Source organism: Anomaloglossus baeobatrachus, chromosome 2 (genome assembly GCF_048569485.1).
Source record: "Anomaloglossus baeobatrachus isolate aAnoBae1 chromosome 2, aAnoBae1.hap1, whole genome shotgun sequence".
In the NCBI taxonomy this organism is placed as follows: domain Eukaryota; kingdom Metazoa; phylum Chordata; class Amphibia; order Anura; family Aromobatidae; genus Anomaloglossus; species Anomaloglossus baeobatrachus.
Window position 1 is genome coordinate 255,665,006 of NC_134354.1, and position 18,419 is coordinate 255,683,424.

Below are 18,419 nucleotides of genomic sequence, written 5' to 3' on the forward strand. Positions count from 1 at the left end.
AAATGCATAAAAAACTGAAAAAACTAAATTGCCGAATAAGAAACTGGCGAATAAGAAACCAACTTCAGCATCGTAACTCATCAGCCCATTCCATACGAAATGCACAGCCGGTCTGGTGGTGACAGGCCCTGTACTAGGATATGGGCAGAGGGCCAGACACTGTATGGCAGCTGTGCAGCACATACAGCAGGAGCTGGCACATTGCATTACACAGATGCTGTCATGGCTGCCTCTCTGCGGTCCATTACGTTTTAAGTAAGGTTTGTTTACTCCGCTGGAAGCCACAATATGAAAGCAGCTTAATGAGGTCTTTGTGAGGAAGGATCACCTCAAAATACGAGTGTGCAGAGTGCACAAGATGGCGCCTTCATATCCTCATAGGGAACATATGCATGCACAGTGGAACCGGGTGGCTGGACAGTGCTAGTGTGTCACAGAGTGTCAGTATAATGGTTTTCCCGCCCTTCTTTCACCACCGTTACCGATAAATTCAGGGTGGATAAGAACTCATAATTCCCGCCCCCTTGGATATGATTCTGCAAGAAGGGTCTAGACTAGGAGACGCGCATGCGCGAAGAATTTGCACGGAAAGGCTAGGTTTAGCAGCGTCTGCGTAATATGGTGGGCGTGGTCTAGTGCGCAAGCGCATGAAGTGCTACTCTCCGGCGCCTTTGTCCTTCCGCCATTTTGCGTGTCCAAGGCGCTGATTGGGCTCCGTGCTCCGGTTCTGGAACCAATCAGAGCGGAGAGGAGAACCGAGACCGGGAGAGGTGGTGAGTAGGACCGGGGGAGAGAGCCAATAACACCACGGGGAGGGAGAAACATGACCTAAGCCGCACAGCCAATAACACCAATGTATCAGGCAGTAACATAAATAGCCAATCCGGGAAGACAAAGCCAATGTCTCCCGGAGAAGAAGCGCCATTGCCTAGTAGTCAGGCTGCAGTGTGCGGAGGGCGCCATGCTGAGGTGGAGAGGACAGGCAGGGCCAGGCTGTGAGTGCTGGGCAGGCTGTGCGGTGAGGCGGCAGTGCTGGGGGTGTCTGCGTAGGCTGAGCTGTGTCTGTCTGTCTGTCTGTCTGTCTGTCTGTCTGTCTGTCTGTCTGTCTGTATGTATAATGCCCACACATCTATCTGCTTTGGTCAGTTCTATAGTTACCACGTAGGGCTTCTATAATGTAATGTCCGTGACAGGAGTATCCTGTGGAAACCTGTCACTGGGCGGAGATAACACCCTGGGGACACGAGAAATCCAGTATATGAAGTCTAGTGCTATGTTCACACAGGGCGTTTTTTGCAGTTGGGTTTTTTTTCCCTGACCAAAACCTGATCTTGTGGCAGTATGTCTCCTGGGAGTCCTCTGCAGTTTTGGAGCAGTTTTTGGTATGGGTTTTTGTGGCGTTTTTCAACGTATTTGTTGCACTTCTGTGATGTCCAGACCAGCAGCAGTTCAAAAGTACCCTAGTGCTGGGCTGGCCGTGATTGACCTGGATCCGGCACTCTTGTAGTTTAAAAAAAAAAAAAAAGAAAAAAAAAGCGCCCTATGCTAGTCTCTGGCGTCGCTGTACCTGCTTGGAAGATGCTGGAGTGTATGGGCTCCTTCCAGGCATGACATTATTCAACAGGACCCTATCACATGGGGGCGAAGCATGATTGTAGTGCAAGGGAGAAAACCTCAGCAAGCTCACTAACTGGGCGGCACGGTGGATCAGTGGTTAGCACTGCAGTCTTGCAGCGCTGGGGTCCTGGGTTCAATTCCCACCAAGGACAACAACATCTACAAGGAGTTTGTATGTTCTCCCCATGTTTGCGAGGGTTTCCTCCGGGTACTCCAGTTTCCTCCCACACTCCAAAGACATACTGATGGGGAATATAGATTGGCCACACTGTCCCCATTGGGGCTCACAATGTGTGTAAAGCGCTGTGGAATTAACATCGCTATATAAATAAATATTATTATTATAACCCAGCTGGTCACACCCACGCAGTCTAGGCGCAAGCGTACCTACTCCCGCGGCCCCTCTTACCTCCGTTGCTGCTCATTAAACTCATGCATATTCACTGCTTTCCCCTCCCCCCCACTTCCCCATTGGAGTCTGTTATTGTTTGCAGTCAGACGCGCCCCCAGCTTGTATGACAGCGTCTCACTGTAACCAATCACAGACCCGGTCTGTGGGTCTATTGTACAGTAAAAAATAAAAAAAAAAATTGATGTAGTGTCCCGCCATATTATGATGCCCAGCACAGATAAGGCTACTTTCACACATCAGATTTTTCCCATCAGGCACAATCCGGAAAAAAAACAGTTAAAACGGATCCGGTACCGCATCCGTTTTATCCCCATTGATTTGTATTGTTGCCGGATTGTGCCTGATGACCTTGCGTTGCATCCGGCTTTTTCCGGATGCGGCTTAATTAATGAATGCGGTGGCCGCATGGAACGTTTCATGCAACGTTTTTTGTCTCATAAAAAAAACCGCACAGCGCCAGGTGCGGCGTGGTGCATAATGAAAGTCTGCATCAAATGCCGGAAGCATATACCAGATTCGGTTTTTACTTCTGACCATGCCCAGAAGTGATTCTCGGAGAAAATCGGTGCGAATGGAGTGTGATAAAACATCGCATTCCACTCGGACCAATTCTAGCCTGTGTGTCTGCACATATGAGCGATTATTTTCTCAGTCCTAATCGGACTGAGAAAACAATCGGAGCATGATGCGACTGTAATGCGAGACTCTTTCTCTCGCACCCATTCAAGTGAATGGGGCGAGAGAAAAATTGCACTGCACTTGCGGTACACCGGTGTACCGTGCATGCAGAGCGAGAATCGCAATAGCTGGCTACGGAGGAGAGAGGGAGAGAAATCCCACCTTCCCCTCCTCTGTGCCGGCCCGCCCCTCCGCAGCACTGACCCGCCCCTCCTGAGAGCCGGGCCACCCCCCGCAGCTGAGGTCTGCTCGCACGGTCGGACCTCAGATGCAGGCACACTAGCATGACACTTGGCTCCTGCTGTGCTGCCAGCGTGAGCCAAGTGTGATGCCTCTCTCTCTCTCACACTGACTCACTCTCAACCACTCACCGATCACGGGCGCGGCGCTGCACAGCTGTCACACTGCTGGCGGCTTCTCCTGATTTGAAAAAGCCGGCCGCCCATTATTCAATCTCTTATTCCCTGCTTTCCCCGCCCACCGGCGCCTATGATTGGTTGCAGTCAGACACGCCCCACGCTGAGTGACAGCTGTCTCTCACTGTAACCAATCACAGCCGCCGATGGGTGGGTCTATATCTTGCAGTAAAATAAAAGAAATAATTAAAAAAAAAAACGACGTGCGGTCCCCCCCAATTTTGATACCAGCCAGGGTAAAGCCATACGGCTGAAGGCTGGTATTCTCAGGATGGGGAGCTCCACGTTATGGGGAGCTCCCCAACCTAACAATATCAGCCAGCAGCCGCCCGGAATTGCCGCATGCATTAGATGCGACAGTCCCGGGACTCCACCCGGCTCATCCTGAATTGCCCTGGTGTGGTGGCAATCGGGGTAATAAGGGGTTAATCATGGCAGGCGTCTATGAGACACCCCCAATGATTAACCTGTAAGTGAAAGTAAATAAACACATACACCCAAAAAAATACTTTATTTGGAATAAAGGCCAAAAAAACACCCTCTTTCACCATTTTATTAAAATCCCCAAATACCCCTCCAGGTCCGACGTAATCCACAAGGTCCCGCAACGATTTCAGCTCTGCTACATGACGCTGACAGGAGCGGCCGTGGAACACCGCCGCTCTCTTATCAGCTCCACGCAGCAACTGAGGGAGTCGCGCTGTCAGTGGGGACATCACTGAGGTAGTGTCGGGGTGTGCGGTGAGGATGATGCATGCGGGAGTGCCGTGGTGTGTGTGGTGGTGATGATGCGTGCGGGAGTGCCGTGGTGTGTGTGGTGGTGATGATGCGTGCGGGAGTGCTGTGCCGTGGTGTGTGTGTGTGGTGATGATGCGTGCGGGAGTGCCGTGCCGTGGTGTGTGTGTGTGGTGATGATGCGTGCGGGAGTGCCGTGGTGTGTGTGTGTGGTGATGATGCGTGCGGGAGTGCCGTGGTGTGTGTGGTGGTGATGATGCGTGCGGGAGTGCCGTGGTGTGTGTGGTGGTGATGATGCGTGCGGGAGTGCCGTGGTGTGTGTGGTGGTGATGATGCGTGCGGAAGTGCCGTGGTGTGTGCGGGGATGATGCGTGCGGGAGTGTCGGGGTGTGCGGGGATGATGCGTGCAGGAGTGCCGGGGTGTGTGCGGTGATGGTGCGTGCGGCGTTGGTGCGTGCGGGAGTGCCGGGATGACGGGGTCTCTCCCTCTCAGCTTTTAAAAAAAAAAAAAAAAAAAAAGGATCCGTTTTTTACCGGATCCGTCGCATCAGTTTTTACACACCGACACGGATTCGTTGCATCAGGCACAAACCGGATTGTGCCTGATTGCAAAAAACTGATGTGTGAAATTAGCCTAAGCCTCCCATACACAGTAGATTGGTGTTCGTTGATTATTCGGATCTCACCCATACACAGGAGTGCTCACTCTGCCAGACACTCTGAAATTGGGCCAATCACCTAGTGAGAATTGGCCAGCTTTTGCACCTATTTTATTTCTGCTGCTCCCCTGAATACTGTTTTTTTTTTCTTAGTTTTTTTTTTTGAGGAGGGAAGGGGTTAAACCAACCGTGTGGTTCCAGAGATATGGGCGTCATTATTCAGTGATGAGCAAAAGCACTACCATGCTCTGGTCTTATAACGGGCAGTTGGATGCTTGGATGTGCGCACCTCAAGTACTCGAGTATAATGGAAGTCTATGGTGGAATAGTAGCATTTTTCCAGGGAATCTTCCAGAAAAATGCTCGAGTTCCCCATTGACTTCCATTATACTCGCGTCTTGCTCATCTGAACATCCAACTGTTTATCAGCACCCGACCATGGCAGCGCTCGCTCATCACTAGTGCGAATGTTTATCATCTTTACTAAGTGGCTGTAATCTAGTGATGTGTCGGTCGGTAACGCTTCGACACAGAACCTTCTCCCTGCTGTGACTGGCAGGAGTTGGCACCCCAATGAGAGCCACTAAATTCTCTTAATGGTTCTCACTGGGCATAAAATTCTGTTGATTGGAGCACAAAACCCTGCCTACTTGAACAAAACTCCAGCCATTCAACATTTTAATTGGTCTATAACAGGTGGGTGGGTGGCATTTCGATCGTGCTAACATCATCTTAAAGTGAACCTGTCAGGCGCAGTATGCACCCAGAACCACAAGCAGTTCTGGATTCATATTTCTAATCTCTACCTAACTGTCCCAGGCTACAGTAGCATAGATAAAGACATCTTTAGAAAACGTGTTTCTAAAGATCCTTCATTATATGCTAATGAGGCCAGGGACTAGTTGCAAGGGTGTTTCATCCCTTGGCTAGTCGGCCCCCATAGCATGTTAGCACGCCACTGTGGGCGTGCTAACATGCTAATGACTGTGCAGCGTCAGAGGCATGGTCGTACTCACCTCTCTGATGCCACCGCGCCAGACTCTGGATTTCATCTCAGTGCGCATAATCAGAAATACAGGACTTCTGGTCATGTGTACTATGGAGCCGGGTGTACGCGTCCCGGCTTCAAACTGGTGTAGTGCGCATGATTGGATGTTGTGATCATGAGCACTGAGCTGAAAACCAGCGATCGCAGCAGAGGTGAGCCTGACCATGCCTCTGACGCTGCATATTCATTAGCATGTTAGCACACTCACAGGGACGTATTTACATGATAAGGGGGCCGAGTAGCTAAGGGAAGTAACGCCCTTGCGACTAGTTCCTGGCCTTATTAGCATATTATAAAAAATCTTTAGAATTTAAAGGTCATTTTTATTTATGCTACTAGATAGGGGACAGTTAAGCAGGAATTAGCAATATGCATCCAGAACTATTCATGGTCCTGGGTGCATATAGGACCTGACAGGTTCCCTTTAAATATGTGTTCACCTGGGGTGAGCACATATTTAATAGAGATCCATTTAGGAGCCAGCTCTTTTTGGTGAACGAAGCTATGTGGGTTGGATCACCAAAAAGAGCCGGACTGCCCATCACCAGCGTAATCACAAGATTTTTTGGGGGCATATCTTTAGGCTGCTGCTTTGCATAATTACTCTGAGCAATAACCCTTTGTAAAGAACATAAAAATTAGGGCTAAATAAAAAGGTCCTATGTTCTCAATGCCGTGAGCTCCCTCAGTGATGACATAACTTTGCATCATTTTGCATTAATGGTATAAAATATTTCCCTGTACCTGGGTTGGAGAGATTTTGGGTAAATTGAACTCTACATTATGGGAAGGTTTGTAGATATGGCATGTATGAACTCAGTATTTATTTTAGCTGGGGTTAGTTTCTGTGTCACACTTCAAATGCGGTCCGGTGTAAAAGGACAAGTCTGCAGTCACTGTGACTGTAGACTTGTGAATCCTCACACCACATGCAGTGTGTGCTGTGAGGATTTTCCAGTGTCAGAGCCAGGAACTGGGGTCACATGGCCGCAAGTATGCAGTATGCAGAATCCCACTAGAGGGTTGCCACCTTTCGTAATACATTGCACAATTGCATTGAGCGAGGCTGTACTCATCTAGTTGGATTCTGTAGAGCAGGGGTGGGGAACCTTTTTTCTGTCGGGGGCCATTTGGAAATTTCTACCAACCTTCGGGGGCCGCACTAAATTATCAATGTTTAAATGACCCTGCTATATTGGGTGAAGCAATTAATTAACTGGGGGCATGGGGCCGGGGGCACAGACACCACACGCGGGTCCGGGGGCACAGACACCACACGCGGGTCCGGGGGCACAGACACCACACGCGGGTCCGGGGGCACAGACACCACACGCGGGTCCGGGGGCACAGACACCACACGCGGGTCCGGGGGCACAGACACCACACGCGGGTCCGGGGGCACAGACACCACACGCGGGTCCGGGGGCACAGACACCACACGCGGGTCCGGGGGCACAGACACCACACGCGGGTCCGGGGGCACAGACACCACACGCGGGTCCGGGGGCACAGACACCACACGCGGGTCCGGGGGCACAGACACCACACGCGGGTCCGGGGGCACAGACACCACACGCGGGTCCGGGGGCACAGACACCACACGCGGGTCCGGGGGCACAGACACCACACGCGGGTCCGGGGGCACAGACACCACACGCGGGTCCGGGGGCACAGACACCACACGCGGGTCCGGGGGCACAGACACCACACGCGGGTCCGGGGGCACAGACACCACACGCGGGTCCGGGGGCACAGACACCACACGCGGGTCCGGGGGCACAGACACCACACGCGGGTCCGGGGGCACAGACACCACACGCGGGTCCGGGGGCACAGACACCACACGCGGGTCCGGGGGCACAGACACCACACGCGGGTCCGGGGGCACAGACACCACACGCGGGTCCGGGGGCACAGACACCACACGCGGGTCCGGGGGCACAGACACCACACGCGGGTCCGGGGGCACAGGCACCACACGCGGGTCCGGGGGCACAGGCACCACACGCGGGTCCGGGGGCACAGGCACCACACGCGGGTCCGGGGGCACAGGCACCACACGCGGGTCCGGGGGCACAGGCACCACACGCGGGTCCGGGGGCACAGGCACCACACGCGGGTCCGGGGGCACAGGCACCACACGCGGGTCCGGGGGCACAGGCACCACACGCGGGTCCGGGGGCACAGGCACCACACGCGGGTCCGGGGGCACAGGCACCACACGCGGGTCCGGGGGCACAGGCACCACACGCGGGTCCGGGGGCACAGGCACCACACGCGGGTCCGGGGGCACAGGCACCACACGCGGGTCCGGGGGCACAGGCACCACACGCGGGTCCGGGGGCACAGGCACCACACGCGGGTCCGGGGGCACAGGCACCACACGCGGGTCCGGGGGCACAGGCACCACACGCGGGTCCGGGGGCACAGGCACCACACGCGGGTCCGGGGGCACAGGCACCACACGCGGGTCCGGGGGCACAGGCACCACACGCGGGTCCGGGGGCACAGGCACCACACGCGGGTCCGGGGGCACAGGCACCACACGCGGGTCCGGGGGCACAGGCACCACACGCGGGTCCGGGGGCACAGGCACCACGCGCGGGTCCGGGGGCACAGGCACCACTAGGGGCGGGTCCGGGGGCACAGGCACCACTAGGGGCGGGTCCGGGGGCACAGGCACCACTAGGGGGGGGGCCGGGGGCACAGGCACCACTAGGGGGGGGCCGGGGGCACAGGCACCACTAGGGGGGGGCCGGGGGCACAGGCACCACTAGGGGGGGGGCCGGGGGCACAGACACCACTAGGGGGGGGGCCGGGGGCACAGACACCACTAGGGGGGGGCCGGGGGCACAGACACCACTAGGGGGGGGGCCGGGGGCACAGACACCACTAGGGGGGGGGCCGGGGGCACAGACACCACTAGGGGGGGGGCCGGGGGCACAGACACCACTAGGGGGGGGCCGGGGGCACAGACACCACTAGGGGGGGGCCGGGGGCACAGACACCACTAGGGGGGGGGCCGGGGGCACAGACACCACTAGGGGGGGGCCGGGGGCACAGACACCACTAGGGGGGGGCCGGGGGCACAGACACCACTAGGGGGGGGCCGGGGGCACAGACACCACTAGGGGGGGGCCGGGGGCACAGACACCACTAGGGGGGGGCCGGGGGCACAGACACCACTAGGGGGGGGGCCGGGGGCACAGACACCACTAGGGGGGGGGCCGGGGGCACAGACACCACTAGGGGGGGGGGCCGGGGGCACAGACACCACTAGGGGGGGGGCCGGGGGCACAGACACCACTAGGGGGGGGGCCGGGGGCACAGACACCACTAGGGGGGGGCCGGGGGCACAGACACCACTAGGGGGGGGCCGGGGGCACAGACACCACTAGGGGGGGGCCGGGGGCACAGACACCACTAGGGGGGGGCCGGGGGCACAGACACCACTAGGGGGGGGCCGGGGGCACAGACACCACTAGGGGGGGGCCGGGGGCACAGACACCACTAGGGGGGGCCGGGGGCACAGACACCACTAGGGGGGGGGTGCACACAGGACTGGGGGAGGGGTGCACACAGGACTGGGGGGGGGGTGCACACAGGACTGGGGGGCTGCACACAGGACATTGGGGGAGGGGTGCACACAGGACTGGGGGAGGGGTGCACACAGGACTGGGGGAGGGGTGCACACAGGACTGGGGGAGGGGTGCACACAGGACATTGGGGGGCTGCACACAGGACTGGGGGAGGGGTGCACACAGGACTGGGGGGTGCAAACAGGACTGGGGGAGGGGTGCATACAGGACATTGGGGGGCTGCACACAGGACTGGGGGAGGGGTGCACACAGGACTGGGGGAGGGGTGCACACAGGACTGGGGGAGGGGTGCACACAGGACATTGGGGGGCTGCACACAGGACTGGGGGAGGGGTGCACACAGGATTGGGGGGGTGCAAACAGGACTACTGGGTGATGGGCTGCACACAGGACTGGGGGAGGGGTGCACACAGGACATTGGGGGGCTGCACACAGGACTGGGGGAGGGGTGCACACAGGACTGGGGGAGGGGTGCACACAGGACTGGGGGAGGGGTGCACACAGGACTGGGGGAGGGGTGCACACAGGATTGGGGGGTGCAAACAGGACTACTGGGTGATGGGCTGCACACAGGACTGGGGGAGGGGTGCACACAGGACATTGGGGGGCTGCACACAGGACTGGGGGAGGGGTGCACACAGGACATTGGGGGGCTGCACACAGGACTGGGGGAGGGGTGCACACAGGACATTGGGGGGCACACTGCGCTGAGTTTCATGCAACTCTGGGGGAGAAGGTTTACAGAACTGGTGTGGGGAGGCACAAAGCATTGGGCAGGGCACATAGCAGCAGAGGGTCGGCGCTGGACTCACAGCAGCATTGCATTCACATCACCGGAGTGCAGGAGCCGGACACACTGCATCAGAAGTAGAAGGCGGGCACTGATCTCCGGAGGGCAGGGGGCGGACTCACAAGGCTGGAAGCTGTGAGGCTGCTGTGGACCCGCCCACAATTGGCACTGGCCGACAGGAGAACACATTGCAGCACAAACAGCAATGTGTGGATTTAAAGGGCCGGCGGCAGCAAGACCACGGTGACAGCACCAGCACTGCCTCCCCCGGGAATCTGCCCGGAGGCCACATAAAAGGTCATGGCGGGCCGCATGCGGCCCGCGGGCCGGAGGTTCCCCACCCTTGCTGTAGAGTATGCATAGTGAATACAAGCTCCCAAGTGACTGCCTTTACTGGGTCTGATTTTGGAGAATCAGAAAAGTGCGCTGTGAGGCTATGTGCCCACGGGAGTTTGTACCTGCGGATATATCCGCAGGTACATCTGCAGGTTTCCCGCAGCTGCTCCCCGGAAACTACCCGGCGGTAGTACAGCGAAATAGCTGCGGTAAACCTTCGGGCAGTCGTGCGACTTACCTGCGGAAGTCCTGGACTGATTTTCTAGATAAATCCGCAGGTTTCAACATGTACAGAAACTCCCCATGTTATCCTGTGGGGAGTGCTGTGTCCATGCTGCGGTATGTGTGGCTGTGGAATATGCTGCGGATGTCCTGCAGCCACACATACTGCATGTCAATTATTTCTGCGGAAACCCCAGCCCTCCACTATGGAGATAGAGGCCAGGACTTCCGCAGGTAAGTCGCATGAATGTCTGCAGGTTTACCGCAGATATTTCGCTGTACTACCGCAGCTAAAAACAGCAGCGGATTCCAGGGAGCAGCTGCGGGAAACCTGCGGACAAACCTGCGTATATATCCGGTTATATCCGGATCTATCCACAGGTACAAACTCCTGTGGGCACATAGCCTTAGGATTCACAGGTTTGCTGCCACATACAGTGATACAGAGTGACTGCAGACTTAGATTTAGACCAAACTACCCCTTTTATCATCAAACATGATTGTATTAATTTATTCTTTCACATTGTTTACTGAATGTAGCACAGTCAGCCCCCCTGTATGTATATTTCTCTGACGCCTCATTGGGGGACACAGGACCATGGGTCTTATGCTGCCTATCCATAGGAGGACACTAAGTAGATGCAAAAGCATAGCTCCTCCTCTGCAGTATACACCCCCTGGCCGGGCCAGGCAAGCTCAGTTTTAGCTTAGTGTCTGTATTAGGCACTTCCTTTCAAGATTTATTATATTTCGAGGGCGACGGTTTCCTTTGGGACCGATCTCCCACTACCATCAACGGGCGGGAACGTGGAGTGTCGCCTTCACGTACCCCTACCTGTGACGCTGGATCCTGGGCTGTACGACGGGTTCCACAGACACCGATTTTCCAAAGCCCAGGGTAGAGGCCTGTGCCCCTATAGCCCAATTCCTCAGCCCCTCTCTGCAGGCTCTGAGTTGAATATGACACCGACACAGCAAGCTGACTCTGCTATTTTCACTGCCTGGAAAGCCGTGTTTTAAGGTGAGATCCCCCCTGACTGGTTTCCTAGAGTCTAGACAAAGGGAGAAAAGATGCTGCAGGGAAGGATCCCAGGACATTTACAGTATTTATTATGTGCAAGGAGCAAAGATCCTGCACACAGTGTTAACTTTCTCTAGCTTGCTGGCTGGAGGAGGGGGAAGTTTTGTTGTTTGCAGAAAGTCTTGCAGATAATTTCCCGGTGGCAGGGGGGAGGGCCCAGGGCTCAGGGACTCACCCTGTTTTTATTTGCTCTGTTTATTTGCTCTAGCAGAAAAGCCGGCTGATAACCACCGGTGACAAGCTGTGAGCTGACTGTAGGGAGAGAGCAGAAAACTCAGAAGCTCCCTTCCCGCCGGTTTTTACTACCCACAGCAGGGGGGGGCACACTGACTCATCTTCCCGCTCTTTTAGCGCTAAGCCCTGCCCCCCGCGGCCGCGATAAGCCAGCCCCTGGGCGTGATAAGCCCCGCCCCCAGGAAAGCATGCGAAGATCTTCATAGAGCTTAATCCCTCCTGAGGACAGGGTCATCGGCTGATTCTGGTGAGGTGCTTGCTTCAATTGTAGCTCTGCTGAGCAGTGCTAGCTTCGGCAGCACATATGCTCAAAGGCAGAGCTATACAGAAGATTGATTAGCATATTAGCATGGCCCCTGCACAGCAGGCCAAGGATGATGACATGGAAATGAAATGAAACATTCAACATTTAATTGCTCCCCCTTCTGGCATACTCCTATTAGGAACATGCAGAAATCTAAGGGCACAAAGAGTACTATGGCCCACATAGTCTATTATTCAGCCTGCACTACCTGCAACGCTGAGCTACCACGTAAACACACCTCTACTCTCTGTGAGTCCTGTGCCCCTATAGCCCCCGAAGACCCCCCTGCCACCACCGCCGCAACCGGCAGCCCAGAGCCTAGGGCCCCCAGCCCACCGGAATGGGCACAGTTTCTGTCCCAATCCATGGAAAAACTGTCACAGAACCTGGTTCTGGCTATGCAATGTCGTCCTCCACACCCTTCTGGGTCCCTGGACGGAACATAGCCTGAGGATACCCCTATGGAGGATCCTTCTGAGGTAATCCGGGCATATGCTTCACCGGTTGCAGGGATCAGGAAAAGAGCACACGGCCGGGTGTCTCCAGCGGGCTCTCCCTCAGGAGCACACAGGGCAGGCTCTCCCACACGCTCCACGGCTTCTGATGAGCTGGAGGAGGGAGAATGCTGTTTGTACCAGGAGGATTCCTTGGTTTCATCACCCCCCAGATGATCAAACTGCAATAGTCTCCCTTATAGCATCAATCAACCAAACTCTGCATGTGGAGGATCCCCCATCCACTACCACTGACTATACGGTCTCCTTTAAGAGGGCAGGGAAACCCCAAAAGGTTTTCGCTGATCACCCAGAGTTTCAGGATATCCTCACAAAGCAAAGGGAGAAGCCTGACAGGCGCTTCGGTAACCGAAAACTCATGGAGTCCCGGTACCCTTTTGCCTCACCTGCCTCTAAGGGCTGGGCTGATCCGCCCTCGGTCGACCCCCCCCCGGTCTCTCGCCTTACCACAAAGACGCTCCTGCCTTTACCCGATGGTTCCTCCATCAAGGACCCAACAGACAGACAGGTGGAGCACCTCGCCCGCTCTGCTTTTGAGGCTGCGGGTTCCTCCCTCTCGCCCTCCTTTGCCTCTGTGTGGGTCGCAAAGGCGATCTCGGTCTGGGCAGACTCCCTTAACACTTTGAGGAATCCCAGTTCACTCATACCTTCACAGAGGTAACAGCTCAAATTGCCGCTGCGGCGGAGTACCTCATCCAGGCCTCCATGGACGCTGCTACCTGCGCAGCGTTTGCCGCCTCAAATACCATAGCAATCCGTAGAGCTCTCTGGCTCCGACAATGGCGAGCGGACTCTGCCTCCAAGAAGTCTCTCACGGGCCTTCCCTTTTTTTTTCCCAGACCGATTGTTTGGCGAACGTCTGGACAAGCTCATTTCTGACGCCACGGGAGGAAAGAGTACCTCCCTCCCCCAGCTGAAGTCCAGGACGTCCTTCACCAGACGTCCACAGTCCTCGTTCCGCTCCTTTCGGAACTCATTTGGTTGGTCGGCATCCCGTGCTGTCCCCGCCACCAGCCGCGGACTACGCAGGGACCGACCTTCTCAGCTCTCCCCGAAACCCACTTCGTCATGGCAGCCTAGACCGAAACAGTCCAGGACTAGGGAGACTCGGCCACAACGTTTTCCCCCCTCATGACTCCTTCGGCACCCCGGAAGACACACTCATTGTAGGAGGTAGTCTGCGGCTCTTTCAGTACATCTGGGCTGCCGCCTCAGACGACAAATGGGTGCGAGACCTTGTGTCTTCCGGTTACCACATAGAATTTCGGACCCGACACCCGAGTCGGTTCTTTCTCTCAAACCCCCACAAAGACTCGAAAACGACGCAAAGCTTTTTTCTCATCAATCCACTCGCTCCAAACAGCAGGAGTGATAATACCTGTCCCAGACGACGAGAAGTTCGGGGGTTTTTTATTCCAACCTCTTTGTGGTCCCCAAAAAGGATGGGTCAGTTTGACCCATCCTGGACCTCAAACACTAAACAAACATGTGCACGTACGGAGATTCAGAATGGAGTCCCTAAGGTCCATTATTGCATCCATGGTCGAAGGGGAATTCCTAGATCACCAAAAGTTCCTCCGCTTCGCAATTCAGGACTTCCACTTTCAATTCGTAACTCTTCCCTTCGGCCTTGCCACCGCACCAAGGGTCTTCACCAAAGTCATGGCGGCCGCCATGAGCGTCCTTCACGCCAGGGGAGTAGTCGTTCTCCCTTACTTGGATGACCTCCTCATCAAGGCCCCCTCCTTTCGCGACTGCTCAACCAGCGTACAGATCACTGTGGACACCCTATCCCGCTTAGGGTGGCTAGTGAATCTGGACAAATCATCCCCGATCCCATCACGAACCATCACCTTCCTGGGCATGTCCCTGGACACCCGTCGGGGCTTGATCCTTCTCCCTCAGAACAAGGCGTTTGCTCTTCAACGAGCTGTACGCTGCCTTCTACGTCCTCCGTCTCGCTCCTTTCGATTCAGCATGAAAGTACTCGGCAGGATGGTGGTGGCTATGGAAGCAGTACCCTTTGCTCAACTGCACCTCCGCCCACTGCAGCTAGCCTTTCTAGCGGCCTGGGACAAGAGCCCCTTCTCCCTGGACAGACATCTTCACCTGACGCCTTCAGTCAGGTACGCACTCCGCTGGTGGCTTCGGTCCTCATCCCTATCGAAGGGGAGATCTTTTCTCCCACTGAACTGGCTGGTCCTGACCACGGACGCCAGCCTCCTAGGCTGGAGAGCAGTGTACCGGCACCACACTGCTCAAGGACGTTGGATGCCCCAGGAGTCTTTCCTACCCATCAACATCCTGGAACTCCGTGTGATCTTCCTCGCGCTCAGAGCGTTCTGCCCTCTGCTAGCGGGTCATCAGATTCGAGTCCAATCGGACAATGCGACAGCTGTAGCCTGTATCAATCGGCAGGGGGGCACCCGCAGCAAAGCGGCTTATCTCGAGGCCCACAAGATCCTCAGCTGGGCCGAATCGACGGGATCAGTGATATCAGCGGTACACATACCGGGGGTAGCAAACTGGGCAGCAGACTTTCTGAGTCGCCAAGGCCTGGCTGCCGGAGAATGGTCTCCACCCAGATGTGTTTCTACACATCTGCACTTGCTGGGGCACACCAGACGTGGACCTAATGGCCTCAAGGTTGAATGCAAAGGGTACCCGCGTTCATAGCCAGGTCATGCGACCCGCAGTCCATCGGCGCGGATGCTCTATTCTGCTCCTGGCACCACTTCCGCCTGCCTTACATATTTACATCTCTACCCCTGCTGCCGCGGGTAATCAGGAAGATCAAGGCAGAGGGAGTCCCGGTGATACTGATAGCACCGGACTGGCCCAGGCGTGCCTGGAACGCCGAATTAGTACAAATGCTCACAGACGCACCGTGGCGCCTTCCAGACATCCCAGACTTGCTGACCCAAGGGCCCATTTCCCATCAGAACTCCAGAGCCCTGAAGCCGACGGCGTGGCCATTGAGACCTGGGTATTAACAAGAGCGGGATTCTCCCCCGCGGTTATTGCCACCATGATCAGCGCCTGAAAGCCTGCTTCATCCCGCATTTACCACTGTACGTGGAAAAATCTTCCTTTCATGGTGCAGGGAAACTAACGTCCAGCCTATACCTCTGGCCATCCCCAGAATTCTCGACTTTCTACAGTCTGGCTTGCAAGCGGGGTTGGCTCTCAGTTCCCTTAAAGGGCAGGTCTCAGCGCTCTCAATCTTCTACCAATACCGCCTGGCTCAAAAACCGCAAGTCAAGACCTTCCTCCACGGCGTTTCCCATCTAGTTCCCCCGTACAAACGGCCGCTGGAACCATGGGACCTCAACCTCGTTCTGGACTGGTCGACTGGACTGGACGAGGTCTCTGCATTTGTTAGACCTCGTCAGAGCTCTCAGATATTACATATCCAGGACAGCCCCGTTTAGGAAAACGGACTCTTTGTTCGTCATTCCTGATGGGTCTAAGAAGGGACAGGCAGCTTCAAAGGCGACGCTGGCTCGCTGGATTCGCTCTGCGATCCAGGAAGTCTACCGCTTGCAACTCAAGCCCATTCCTAGTGGGCTGCGGGCTCATTCCACGCGAGCAGTTGGCGCTTCGTGGACCATTCGGCATCAGGCTTCAGTGGATGTAATGCTGCGACCTGTTCTAACCTACATATGTTTTCAAAGCATTACAGAGTCCAGACCCAGGTTTCAACTGAGGCAAATCTGGGTAGGAAAATTCTGCAAACGGCAGTAGAGCACCTCTCTCAGTAGGCGCTCCAGGCTGTCTGGGACTGGTTCCTAGTCCTTGGGTTGTGTTGTCTTCTTTTATGTTTCCCACCCATGGGCTGCTTTAGGACGTCCCATGGTCCTGTGTCCCCCAATGAGGCGTCAGAGAAAAACGGATTTTTGTGTACTCACCGTAAAATCGTTTTCTCTTAGCCATCATTGGGGGACACAGCACCCACCCTGTTGCCCTGTTGGGCCTTGGTTCTCTCAGTACCTTGTTTGGTTATGACTCTTCTTTTCTCATGTTTCTCTGTTGAGGTAAGTTTTTACTGTTTTTTTTTTTCCTTTCGTCACGACAGCACCCACGAGAGAGGGATCCGCCCCCTTCAGGACAGGAAACCTACAGATAAAAAAGGGGCAGTCCCCCTCCCTCATCAGTTGGTTTCCTGTCCTGAATGGAGAGGAACCTACAGTACCTGGGTCCTGTTGAGTCCGTGCGGTCTCCGAGGGAACGGCGGAGCTCTGGATCCGGAAGCACGGTCGGTGGAGCTCCCCTCGTGGACTCCGTCCTCCGATGCACCGCGTCCTCTTTCTCCTGGTCCGGCTTTGCCTCCAGGGATATGACGCCTGCAGCAGGGTGTGCTTCTGCCGGATCGTGTGCGCGGCGGGGGGGTCCCTGCCGCGTCGAAGGTGCACGCTTCCCTGCTGCAGTAACCCGGAAGTATACGGAAGCGCTTCCGGGGGAGTGGACCGGGCAGGTTCCTTGTGAAGGCCGTGGATCCCTCCCTCCTGAGCCGGACGCGGGGTAAGTTGCTGTCGGTTCTCGGCGGCCGGCGCCTCTCCCTGTGGCGCGGGCTGCGCCTCCGGTTCCACGACGGGTGCGCTGTATCCGCCGGGCCCGGTATGGGCCGCGTCCCCACTCTGTCTCCTCGAGGTGTCCCGGCAGTGCAGGGAGGATCGTCCCGGGTGTTGGAGCTGGGTTCTGCCGTGGCCGGGGTCCCTGGGGCCTTTGTGTTCTCCTGGCCCCTGTTTCCTCTGTGACCTCCGGGCTCGGTACGGGCTCTGTGGACTCGCCTGCCTCCGGCCTCTGTGGGGCTCCTGTGGCCTCTGGACTCCTGGGCCTCTGTGGACTCCTGGCCCTCGTGGCCTCTGTGGACTCCTAGCCCTCGTGGCCTCTGTGGACTCCTGACCCTCGTGGCCTCTGGACTCCTGGCCCTCGTGGCCTCTGTGGACTCCTGGCCCTCGTGGCCTCTGTGGACTCCTGGCCCTCGTGGCCTCTGTGGTCTCCTGGCCTCTGTGGTCTCCTGGCACTCGTGGCCTCTGTGGTCTCCTGGCCCTCGTGGCCTCTGTGGTCTCCTGGCCCTCGTGGCCTCTGTGGATTCCTGGCCCTCGTGGCCTCTGTGGATTCCTGGCCCTCGTGGCCTCTGTGGATTCCTGGCCCTCGTGGCCTCTGTGGATTCCTGGCCCTCGTGGCCTCTGTGGACTCCTGGCCCTCGTGGTCTCCTGGCCCTCGTGGCCTCTCTGGCCCTCGGGCCTCTCCTAGCTTTCGGGACTCCTGCCTGCTGTGGCCTCTGTGGGCTCCTGGCCCCTGTGGCCCTGTAGGCTCCTGGCTCCTGTGGGCTCTATGGACTCTTGCCCTGTGGGGTCCTGGCTTCTGTGGGCTGGGCCCCTGGACCTCTGGGTCCTCCTGGTCCCTGTGGCCTCCGGGCCCCTGTGCATTCTGTCTGTCCTGTCCCATGTGGCCTGTATTTTTTCACGCCTCTGGACCTCCTGGCCTCTGGGCCTCTGTGTCCTCTAACCCTCCTGTCCTCTGGTCTCGGGTCCTCCTGGCCTCGGGCCTCTGGCCCTCCTGACCTTTGCGTCTTCTGAGGTTGGTCTCGGGCCTCTGTGTCTCTCAGCCTCGTGCTTCCTGGATTGTGCCTCTGTTCCTATGTGCTGCCTGCCCTTGGTCCTTTGTGTCTCGTGGCCTTGGCCCTCTGGGCTGCCTGCCCTTCTTGCCTCCTGGCCTGGGGCCGGTGTACCTCCTGGCCTTGACCGCTGTGCCTCCGGGCCTTGGG

The 18,419-nt window shown here is 56.9% G+C and overlaps 1 protein-coding gene across 6 annotated transcripts in view; it reads left to right on the top strand.

The window, feature by feature from the left end:
• The first annotated feature begins 682 nt into the window (after positions 1 to 682).
• NFYA (nuclear transcription factor Y subunit alpha) overlaps positions 683 to 18,419 on the top strand; it is a 69,354-nt gene continuing 51,617 nt past the window's right edge. For 5 of the 6 annotated variants that reach the window (XM_075335762.1, XM_075335767.1, XM_075335765.1 and 2 more), the window contains exon 1: positions 683 to 773. The gene's annotated coding sequence lies outside the window, so the exon portion shown is untranslated. Of the gene's footprint in view, positions 774 to 922; positions 996 to 18,419 lie in introns of those variants that run through there. The other variant, XM_075335763.1, reaches the window with a different exon arrangement.